This window comes from Tyto alba, unplaced genomic scaffold, assembly GCF_018691265.1.
Source record: "Tyto alba isolate M040663 unplaced genomic scaffold, T.alba_DEE_v4.0 Super-Scaffold_6, whole genome shotgun sequence".
NCBI lineage: Eukaryota > Metazoa > Chordata > Aves > Strigiformes > Tytonidae > Tyto > Tyto alba.
Window position 1 is genome coordinate 14,285,677 of NW_024881327.1, and position 11,640 is coordinate 14,297,316.

Sequence of the window (11,640 nt, forward strand, 5' to 3'; positions counted from 1 at the left end):
TCACAATTTTTTAATTTATTGGTTTCATGTGTTTAATGTCATATTAATTTGTGAGAATATTTAAGTGATACAGCATTAATGTTGTTTATTTCTGTAAAGAAACACAGGAAATTTCTTTTTCCTCCTTGAAAAAATAGTTGAAAATAACTGGGTTAATGTGAATGACTAACATTGCTAAAACAAAAAGAGAAAATATTTTTTAGTTCAAATTTTAGAACTTCTCTAATAATTTCTGCTTTGCTGTTTCCTTATTTGCTGGTTGAAGAATGGTATCTTGCTCCATCTATTTTTTTAGAAAATATACAAAAACACCTTATGGGACTATATGATATGTATTAACACAGTACCTTGTGGCTTACTATCTCCATGATTTTATATCCAAATGCAGAATAAAAGAGTTAGTACATTTTTCCATCTCTAGCCTCCATCATTGGGTGGGTAGATGTAATAGAGTGCCATATTTTGTGTCTCTATCGAAACACATTTTCTTTTGCAAAGTGCCACCCCCAAGTTATTTGCAGCTACCATGGCAAAAATCAAGTCTCTATAGTTCTTCTCATTCCACTTCTGCAAAAAAAATAAGTCCTTTTTAGAAAAGGTGTTAACATATTCTATAGTTTATGTGGAGCCTCGCCCACAATGATATAGCACATCAAATCATATCATAATCTCGTGCTTATCAGTGTAAGACTGGCAAGGCCAGTGCTTTAAAGGCATACAGCTTTTCTACCCGGTGAAGCCCCGAGTTGAGCCCTTGATTGCACTAATAAGCCTTAATGGCCTTGATCACCCTCACCTGGGTCTCCCCACACCGGCCCTGAGCTTGCATTAAGCTCAGCTTGGACCTGCTGGTTCCCTTCTGAGCTGTGCCCTGGTAGTGCTGCTGGTCCACCTCTTGAGCCAGAGCTTAGCCTGTGGGTTGACTTTCCATCTTGACTGCAGACCTGTCTCATCACCATGATGCTGTCTTGTGAGCTGGACTCATGGTTGGACCTGGCCACCATCTCCAGGGCTGGGCTGCTTGCCTTGCCTGGGGACTGTGGGGTGCCTGAAGCGACCCCTGCCCTGCCAGACATGGGATGCCCTCTGCCCCAGGCTCCCCTCTCCTCCCCTTAGGGAGCATTCCTTCTCTGGCTGCTCCCTGATGCTCTGGACTGAGACAACTTCCCCCAGCAAGGAAGCGGGGACGGGCGCTGGGCTTGAGCATCATGTCAGGGAGATGCAAGAGGTAATTTTATGTGGTTTTTCTCTTCCCTTTCCCAAAAATGCATTAATAGTTGAGCTGGTAGCCTTTCTGCAAAGCAAAGTTGGGAAACCTCTTTCTCTACTTGTATGCTTTGAAAATATGTAACTCTAATTATTCTAGCTTTAGTACCCATTTTTTAATATTAAGAGATAAAATTTTCTTCCCCTCATCACGTACCTAATTGCAATCCCAGAATCTGACTGTTCAGTCCTGGAGAATGTTATTTTCCTATGGAGTACACCTACCTGTCTGTTTACCCATAGCTAGATGCATAGAGATCCATCCACCTATTTCTATATATCTTTATGTTTTTACATCTATCAAACTTATTCTTAAGTAATTGTAGAAAATAAATTTCTTTATTGCTGTTTAGAATCATTTTATATTAGAGATCTTGCGAAGAAGTTGCATTTTGAGTTGGACATTACAGTTCTTTCTAAGAACTTTCTAATAAGCATACATGTAATCATTTATTTGGAAATTTTCTCTATTAATAATTATTAAACCTCACAAAATCTGGTGATTTGCTATGACATTCAATGTATTTTCAAGATTTCCATGAGCTGAAAGTGCTGCATTAATACAACTTTGTTAGTGACGGACGTTAAAAACAGACACAGACATTATTTCAGACCTTTAAAACTTCATGCTTTGATACCCATGATAAGGGATGTTGTCCACTCAGTGGTGAGCAAAAGACTTATCTCTTCAGACCATCGAAGTCTCCTCTGAGGGCAATATAGACATAATTTTAATTTTTTTAAATTTCCTTTTTTATTGAATTGTTTAAAAACCAATAGAGCAAAATGAAAGGTTTTGACTTCAGAGCCAGATACAATGCAGCAAAGCAGGGAAATGGCAAAACTACAATTACTGTGAAAAACTTAATTGTAATCATGGGCTCTGGAGTCTTACCCGTAGAGCAGAAGCTGGAAAAGGAACAACTATATACTTTTCAAGCTAAGAACCTGATTTCAAATCCTGTATTTAACCTGTAATTCCTATATTTGAGGAGGCAGCTCAGCTACAAAACTGTTGTTCTAGTGCAATAGTGCTGTCGATAGTTGTCTGTGCATACTTCATGTCACTTAGCAATGATGTGTACAGATCCTACTGTCAGTCATTTTGCCGTATCTCTACTGTGATGGAGCTAGCGATGTCCATGGAATAGCTACTGCTGCTGTGTGCATGCAATGCTGGAGTGCTCGCTGGAGAGCCAAGCCACCTTTTTTTTTTTTTTTTTTTTTTTTTTTTTAGCTCCTTATAGAGGTATAATAATGTGTGTATTATACTCAGTGTTTGGAAAGAAATCCTCTGTACTTTTTCCAGTCCCTCTCCTTTTGAATGGGGTAAGGTGAAATTCACCCCCAAACTTCACCTTTCCTGGGTTTGATGTGTTAAATTTACCTTTTGATATTAATCTTGGGATTTGACTCTGAGCATCATGTCTACATTGCCAGCAGCTGAAGCTGGATGGAACAAGTAGAAAGCTCTGTTCCCAGATTGTAGCCTTTCCTCTTTGTAGTATTCAAGTAGAAGGGGAAAAGGGTTTGAGCAATAGCAAGTCATGCATCCAAACCAGATTGCAGTGACCGGTGTTCTTTATTCTCAGAGCAACACAGTGACCTATAGATAAAAAGAAAAGAAAAATATTCATAAATCCAGTTAGCTTGTTTCATGTTTTATCAAGCATGACAATAGACTTCTTTGTACCTTTAAGATAATACATTCAGCACTGGAAGTGTCATACTGTTGTTCTGCTAAGAATTTCTTCACAATCTCAGAGAGAGAGTGGGATAGTCTTTCTCCTTCAAGATATAAAAGTGAAAGGAAAATCCCCATCACTATAGCTATGAACAGCTTGTTCCTAAAGTTAACTCTGGAGTTGCATGATGCAAATCAGACATGTGTTGTCCAATACCTGTTCTTGTTTACGCTGAGCACTTCCCTTCTGTGTCATTTAGAAATGTGGTTGTAAATCAGCAGGACCTTTAAGCACATACTTCTGCTAGGGAACGTACCCCTCCTGGTTACGAAGAGTCTGTGACTGTGCAGACTACTCTGGGTAGTACCTAAAGTCTGGTAAAACCAGTTCACTTTCAGTTCAACACTGAATGGCCAGGTCTGCAACTTACCTTATGCATAACTATGGACAAATCATTTCACTGCTTTCTTGTTCTGGGTTTGTTTGCATTTTTTTTTTTTTCCCCAAGATTTGTCTGTGTTGGAAGTCTTCTGGAGCAAACTTCGAGAATCGCTATGTGCTGTGCATCACAAAGAGGTTGCAATTGCACTTTGAATCCTAACACTGGGGGAATAAGCAGTATTTATTTATCCACAAGAGTTATTAGTTTCATAAATATCACAAATAAACCAACCCAGGAACTGGCTCCCTCCTAACTTCTACACATAATTAAAAAAAGAGAGAAATGCTACAGAAAGAAGATCCTTACCTCTGCCTCTTCAATTTCCAGTCTTTTTTTCAGTAACTAATAGTCATTAAAATGTCAGAGTTCTCCTGCAGGTAGAATAATGTGGTAACATTCACAAAACAGGAAAAAATATATGTTGAAAAACAGTGGATAAATTTAAGTGCTGGCAAGAAGCTGGATCCTGTCAATGTTTAAAACAGCCTACCATGACTTGGCAAGATGCCACTGTCATTCATATTCACTACTTCAGTTTTTTGTAAAACCAAAAGGCAACAAACCGTTTCAGGCAAAATCAGCTTCACACAGAGGAAGTGCTTCTGTCCCCTGTCATTGGTAATTACGAGAAGAAATAAAAAGTAAACATTGTTAATTACTAAAAGAAAAAAAAAAAAAAAAAAAACAAAAAAAAACCCCAAACAAACAAATAACTCAAGGCTTTGTTCTTATTTCTGTTTGCTTGTGTGTAACTCACAGGTTTTCCTATAGGCCCAACCACATTTTGCTAATCTTGGAGTTTACAATCCCAAATATGAGACAGCAGGCACCTGAAAGAAAAGGTGGGAGATCCAATGGCAATGCCAGCTATAATCTTGAGTCATATAACAACCTATTGATCAAAGACCTACTTGACCTCATCAAAAATAACCAAACTGGTTTATATTGGCAGCCAAGGAACACCTAATAATGTAGAACTTTTTTTCATTCCTAATTGTCTTTTTGGTGAGATGCTTGACAAGAAACAAAGCCAGTAGTTTTGAGTATCTTCTGCTTGTGCTGTAGGAGTGGCTCTGGCAACTGTCATTGATGTGGATGACACGGATGCAGTCTGGAAGGGGAGGTAAGCACTTACACTTTATTTTCAAAGGACATGAAATACACTTTATGGAAATTTATTGGATTGCTGTTTTTAAAAGCTGAGTGTGATTCAATATGCAATGTGTTGTATTTTCTTCTACACCTGCTTTTAAGCATAGTAGTCCTGTTTGTGCATTAAAACTATTCACATGCTCAATTATATTTATGCTTAAACTTCTTGATTAGTTGAAGCTTTTACCTCCAGTATTTATCCTTAATTTTTAACATTTATGTTATTCTTTCTAAGGTTAAAATATTTAAAATATTAAACATTAATATAAATCTATTACATTTTTAACATTTTTGTAGGATAACCCTGATATTTTGAAAATAGTTCTACGTATCAAGCCTTTGCTAGCATGTTTACAGATGAGATTTATAAAGTAAGCCACCCGTTTGTAGAAAGAAATAGAAAATTAAAATCGTTTATTAAAGATGCTTCTGTAGGTGCTTAACAGGAGAGGAAGAAAAAATGTAAAAGATAAAAGCAGAAATTAATTCCACAGATCAGTAGCGAAATTATAACCCTGTATTTTCTGCACAGTGTTACAAGCTGTAATGGAACCCAGGGAGTTAATGCTACATTTCTCCATGTTCTTAATGGCATTAGGTCTTAATGAGTCAGGAAGTCAGAAAGTAGACTGTGCAATAGCTTTATCGAGGCTGAGAGTTTCACAATAAGAATGTTTGATTATATTTGTGAAATAATTTACTCATCAAACAGTGCTATTAAATGTAGGATGCCTTTACAGAATTGTTTCTATTGTTGTTTTCACATTCTATTATGCTGGCAATAAATCATTTTGAAGCAATTCATTTTTTTTACACATTGAGAGATAGACAGCAGATCCTGAACTCAGCAGGTGACACATTAAATTCAGAGACATGTCAGTCACATTTAAAGCATATGGCTAACTCCTACAGCAGATCACTCCAGTGGAAAAAACAGTTTCTATGCAATTCTCTATCCATGTCAAGCTGAAATAGAATTTTATTTCTCTTCACCTAGATAAAGAACTCCTTATGAATATTCCGTGCTTTGTCACATAGTAGCACTAAAAGATTAACTAGTATCCACATATAAAGTACAGAGTTCATACCTTGAAAGGCTTTTGGTCAATGGCACCTTGATTATACAGTATTTGTACTTCTCAACTGGAAGGTACATTGGACAAACAAAAATCAAGAATGTTGTTTCTTACTACAATGAAGAAATGTAATGCTTCAGACATCACCACCATTGTCATGCAGCTTTGGCTATCAGCTGGGATATAGGGAAGAAATTACTTTAGAAAATGCAGGCAGACTTGAACTAGCCTGGAGCTCTGCTCTCCTTCAGATTGTGACACACAGCTGAATGGGACTGACACCTCCAGCACTGTTCATCAGGGCCAGATTTGTTTGTAGGAATTTGTTTTGATAAACCATACATAATGGAGTAGGAAAGTCCCATCAAAGATAAGCTTTCACTGACAAACTATGATGTTTGCCGTTCTTAGCAGATAAGTAAGAATGTTAGCTGCATCTTCGTTTCAGTATGTTTAAGGAACTTCTCCTGCACTGTGGTGTGCAAGCCTGACTTACATTGTTCAGTATCTTTTTGTTTTATGCAACCCAAGTTAGGCTGTGGCATGCAGTTGCACTGGATTTTAGATTTAAACTGTCCAAACCACTTAACGTTAAAAGGTAATTTTACACCTCGGCCTGCAAGGGATGATAAGTAATGGCTGCAGTAATTGTGTATGTTTCCTCTAAGTTTCTACTGTCTCTGTTATTTAGCGTTAAAGTTTGGACTGCAGAGGATTGTGCAGCTCTGAACATTTTCTCAGGATCTTTTGCATCTGTTATTTCAGTTAATAGTTTTAAAGGGAAACCTTGCAGTATCACATGTTGCAGGGCATCATTGTTGGAGTTTTTATGAATATCAGGCAGAAAGTCCGAACATTGTTGAAGAGCAGCATATTGGGATGTTCAGTTGCCATTTGCTATGCATCAGGGATGTTCAGATTTTAATAGGTGATGTCCTGAGTATTTCCTCTATTGTAATTGTGATTCTAGCGGGAATGTGATTTTTTTTTTTTTTTTTTTCTTTCTCTAATGCAGCCTTTCTCTGCTGCAAAATTTGTGATGAGTGTATTTCCGTTCTTTGATGCTAGTCATTAAATTTATCTATAAATGGGATTAAAAATGGACACAAATGTGACAGATATGACTTTCTAATTGACATTTATGGTGGAAGTTTTTTGTACCATTTTCATACCAGAACACCACCAGTATTTCCCTTAAGTAACGTGATGGCTTTTGTCAAACACTTATCCGAAAGGTCAGCCACGTAGGCTATAGCTCTCATTCTCCCCTGTTGCTGCTGCTTCTCATTCCATCACCAGCTGACATTAGAGTGAAAGCAAGTACCGCAGCCTGGAGACCTCCACTCCACCATTAAAAGATCCCCTTAAGAGAGCGGGGATGGGACTTCTCGTGTCTGGGGTGTGAGGCGTGACTCAAAGAAAAGTGACATAGTAGCCCTGAGACTGCTCTGTTTGTCAGGTAGGCTTTTTTGGTATATGATTCAACCTCCAGGCTGCTTTCATTTATGCAGAAATTAATCTGCCTCTTCTTACAATCCTTCCAATGTGCGGCATGTACTCTTTAGCCAGGTGTGATAACCGAGGCATTGTCACGTGCTGGTACTGTGTATTTCTTGGGGCGTGCTTGTAATGCTTTCAGTTAAAGCACATTGAACACTAAGCATAAATCAGAAAAAACTTCCTGTATCTGTAATAATTATTCTATAAATATGATTTTATTACATGCTATTTAAATGTTATACATAGCAAACCTCTGCATGAATTTCTGCATCCATCTTTTCCCATTCCTTCATGAGGTAAAACTGTGCAGGACCTAGGAGAAAATAGAAAACAAGAAAGTTTCTTGTCATTAAGTTTTATGCACATTATAAGGGGGTCTAAATATCTCTGTCTGAAAAATAGTTCACTTACAGGCCTGAAGAAAAGCTTTCATAATTCCATTAGAGACAAGTAAGAAATTCTACAGAACAGAATTGTACAATCTCTGGTCAAATGTCCAGAGATCAAGTAAAACCAATGTGGTCAGACAGGACTATCAAGGACGTTCCTTAAGCTGTGTATGTAGGGTAAGGTACATGCAAGGTTTCTAACTGCAGACCTGAGAAGTGCAGATGGATGCATCTATATCCAGTTTTTGTGATTTATGTTGACAGGGCATATGCTACCAATGCTGGGAATTATTTTCCCGTGACATAAAGGTCTCTCAATAATTGAAATTTGACCTGAATATGAGAGATTGGTTGGGGTAGTTCAGTATTATCAAATTTTCCATAAATTTCCTGAATGGATTGACCTTTAGCATCTTTTTAAAACTCTAATGTTTCCCACTGCATCTCTGTGATGGCCTAAATTTATATCTCTATCCCTGTGTGGCAGGAGATGAGGATTGAATGTGTGCTCATGCTTTCCTTCTCCTCCCCCCTGTCCTCCCTAGTCAAGTCCTGGAAACATTTGGTCATAGATGAGCGTTTTCAGCCTTCTTTTAACAAGAGAATTGGTGAGATGAGTTCCATCGAACGCATCGACATTTTATGATTAAAAAAATCTCAGAATCATTAAATTCTTGTGCTTTCCTTTTGGTGAAGGTATTGATTCCCTCCTTTGCCCACCCCCCCCCTTTTTTTTTTTTTGTTATTGTTGTTGCAATATACAGAGGTCGTTTTCCTTCTAATTGGTGCACATCTCTTACATCCATGCAAAATATTTCAGTACAGTGCTTCTCCATATGTGGAGCTCATGGCAGTGTCTCTCAAAAAACTCGGTGTTTTTGTTTGGATCGGGAATTTCTTCCTCTGATTGTTGGTTTTCCATGTGTGTGTACATAGCTAACCCACATTTATGCCTGTAATTTTTTTGCTGAATTTATCTGAGGACCAGAAATATGAGTTTACTTTTTTAGAAGTGGTAGTTAATGAACAGACTGTCTTCTAATTAAACTTTGGTCATTTCTGGATACTACTGAAAATCTTTTATCTTAGCTGTATTTCTATACAATGAAAAATTTGTACTTTTGAGAAATTTTAAGCAGGCTTATGCTGGTTCATGTTCACAGGCAGCACTGGTATGATCACTTCTTTGGGATTTTCTGTCTTCTGGAGGTGTGTCTGTGTGCACATTTTCCATTAGTTTCTTGCATGTTGTTGACCTCCACAGATACCTCCCAACTTCAGTTATTGCAATCTGTGACTCTTGTGATATCAGGGCAGTAGGAATGGTATGTCAACATCACTTAGAACAACATATATATAAATATATATATATATATATATATATCGCTCTCTATATAGCTACTTTACAGATACACTGAACACCAGCTAGGTAATAGCACGGATACAGTATGAAGCTAAGCCCATAAACTAAGCACACCACTTCAAATATAAATATATGCTTTTAGAGTAGCCGATTTTAGAAGGCTGAAAACAACTATGGACCAAATCAGCTGGGGGAGAGAATTTAATCAGCAAATTTAGAATGACAGGGGGGAACTCTTTAAGACAACTTCCTGTAGGTAAGGATATGTGTTTTAAAGGCTTAACAAAAGAGAAATGCGTACTGGTTCATGTCTATTGTTTCTGAGAATGTTCAGTGCAATTCTTGCAGATATACATATTCATAATTCTGGACAAGGAAATACAAATTTTATTTTTTTGAAATTATTTTTTTCTACATGGGGTTGGTGTTTGGCAAACGTGCAGTAATACAGTTTTGCATAAATATATGTAAAAGGTGTTTTTCTTATCTCTCTGAATATATCTATAAGAGTGGGTTTTAATAATTCTTTGGTAAACACACTTGTGGAAGTTAATGTCTGTATCAGAATTGTATATTGTATATCTGTTCATCTTGGCAATATGCATCAAGAACACTTTTCCCATTTCACTTCAAATGTTGAATTTAAGCTTTTTTTTTTTTTCCCCCCTATGAAATAATGCTTCTTTCTTTGAAGTCCAAAGTTCTGTGGGTAGATTTAGATCAAAATAATCATACCTGGGTTAGAAAGCTGATCCTTCACTTTTGAAATATGGCATAACACAGTGAAAAGTCCACCTGGAATAACAAGATTTAAATGCTTACTGTTACTCTGCATTTGGTGGTGATTTTGCCCTCCGGGTTTACAAGATGCTGTAATTACTATTGTGAATATCTGATTCTTTTAAGGTACTTCTTGGAAAATCATAGATACTTTTTGATTATTTCTTTACCACCGGATCAGTAAATATTTCTGAAAAGATCTATGCCCTTTGAACTGTAGTATGTTTTACAATCTTTGGTAGCAGTCTGAGTGGAAGATTAGAAATGGATACTTTCTTAAATGTATACTAGAATGGCCTAATCCTCTTTATGAGGAAGTAAAAGTGAGTGTCTGTTGAAAGCAAATGGCATTGGAGCATGCCATTATGCATGACAATTTTTAATACCTGAAACCATTTAGCTACCATTTATTATTTTAGAGGCAAATTTTAAAGCTCTTTCTGAAAATTCAGCTAGATCACTATTACTATATGGAGGAAAAATAATAAGTAGTAAATAAATAATAATAAAATAAACCTATATATATATGGAAATTGCATTTTAGAAGTCTCTTGTTTGCAAGCCAGTAAACTAACAGCCTAGTCCAAGCATCATTCATGGTTGCCATAAATTTCCTATTTTCATTAGTAGCACATAAGAAAAAAACCAGACTTGACTGTTATAAATTTCTGTAGTTTGCCTTAAATTGCTTGCTCAATTACTGAACTTCAAATCAAACAACAAAAAAAAATTTAATGTATCTTTGTTGTCCAGGAAAGCTCTTCTAAGGGTTGTGAAGTATTTGCCTTATTTGGCAAACACTATTAGCAGATATATTTTCACTTCACTTTCTCTGTTTTTCTAATTGGGAAGAATATTACCTCAAAAAATAAAATCTGTTGTTTTGTTTTTTTTTTTTTTTTTTTTTAAAGTGTTAGTCATTGCAACTTATAGATTATTTTGTTCCTTAAGCATAGAAAAACCTTTGCTAAGTATAAGGCAGGAGAGATCCACTGCAGCCATTACTGGCTATAGTGTGTCCACAGTGTTTTTCAGCAACCTGTTTTAAGTGATGTACTTCTACTCTGTAAATCTCTTTTACAACTACCGTTGTGCGTTTATTATGAACTACAATACAATTCCAATGAAGCACAGTTTTATTAACTATAAATGTTAGTTGTGTATGATCTCCTCTTGGAGAAATACATTTCTGGCAAACTTAGGGGGGTTTTTTTCATTGTTTTATTTTTCTTATATTTTTCCAGAACCCCTTGAATTGCTTGAGAAAACAAAAGTAGTTTCTTGTGTCAGTGATCAAATGTCCACATAACTGATTTAGATCTTCTTTATTTGATCCTTTCATTAGAACAGAATTGGGGAAGAGGATGAAATGAAATAAGGGAATTTGACAGCTTTCTCCCTGTTTGCTTGTATGCAGGGTAATGACCCATTCTTTTAGTATTTTCAGATCAGTGTATTTCAGTGGTAATTTGATATATTTCACATATTGCTGGCAAATTGTCAAAATGAATATCAAAAGTTGTTCAGATTACCTTCCCCAAACCTTCCTAGAGAATTTGGCAAGCATTATTTTAAGTTTAAACAATTGTCAACAAACTACTGTTTAGACAAACCATTCATTTGATAACATTTTTTATATCAAATCGACATACAATTAGTGTATTCTTGATTCTTACACATTTATTCTGACATTTTTGTATTCCTGTAGTTACAAAAATACTTATTTCAACGCAGTAAACTGTAAATCTGTGCCAGCTTTCTTTTGTTTGTTGATTTTTTCCAATCTCTGAATAGAATGCGGTTGTTCTCCCTGTTTTCTTTTGTTGCTTGTTCTTTCTTTTGCTTTTATAACCTTTTTATGTGGGGCATTTGTATTTGCCTTGGAATTATGTGTCTCTTTTTTTGCTGTCTTATCTGTTTTGTGTAGTATTGCCTCCATTTGTTCTGTACTACGTATTGGTTTTGTTTTTCCAGCTCACATATTCCA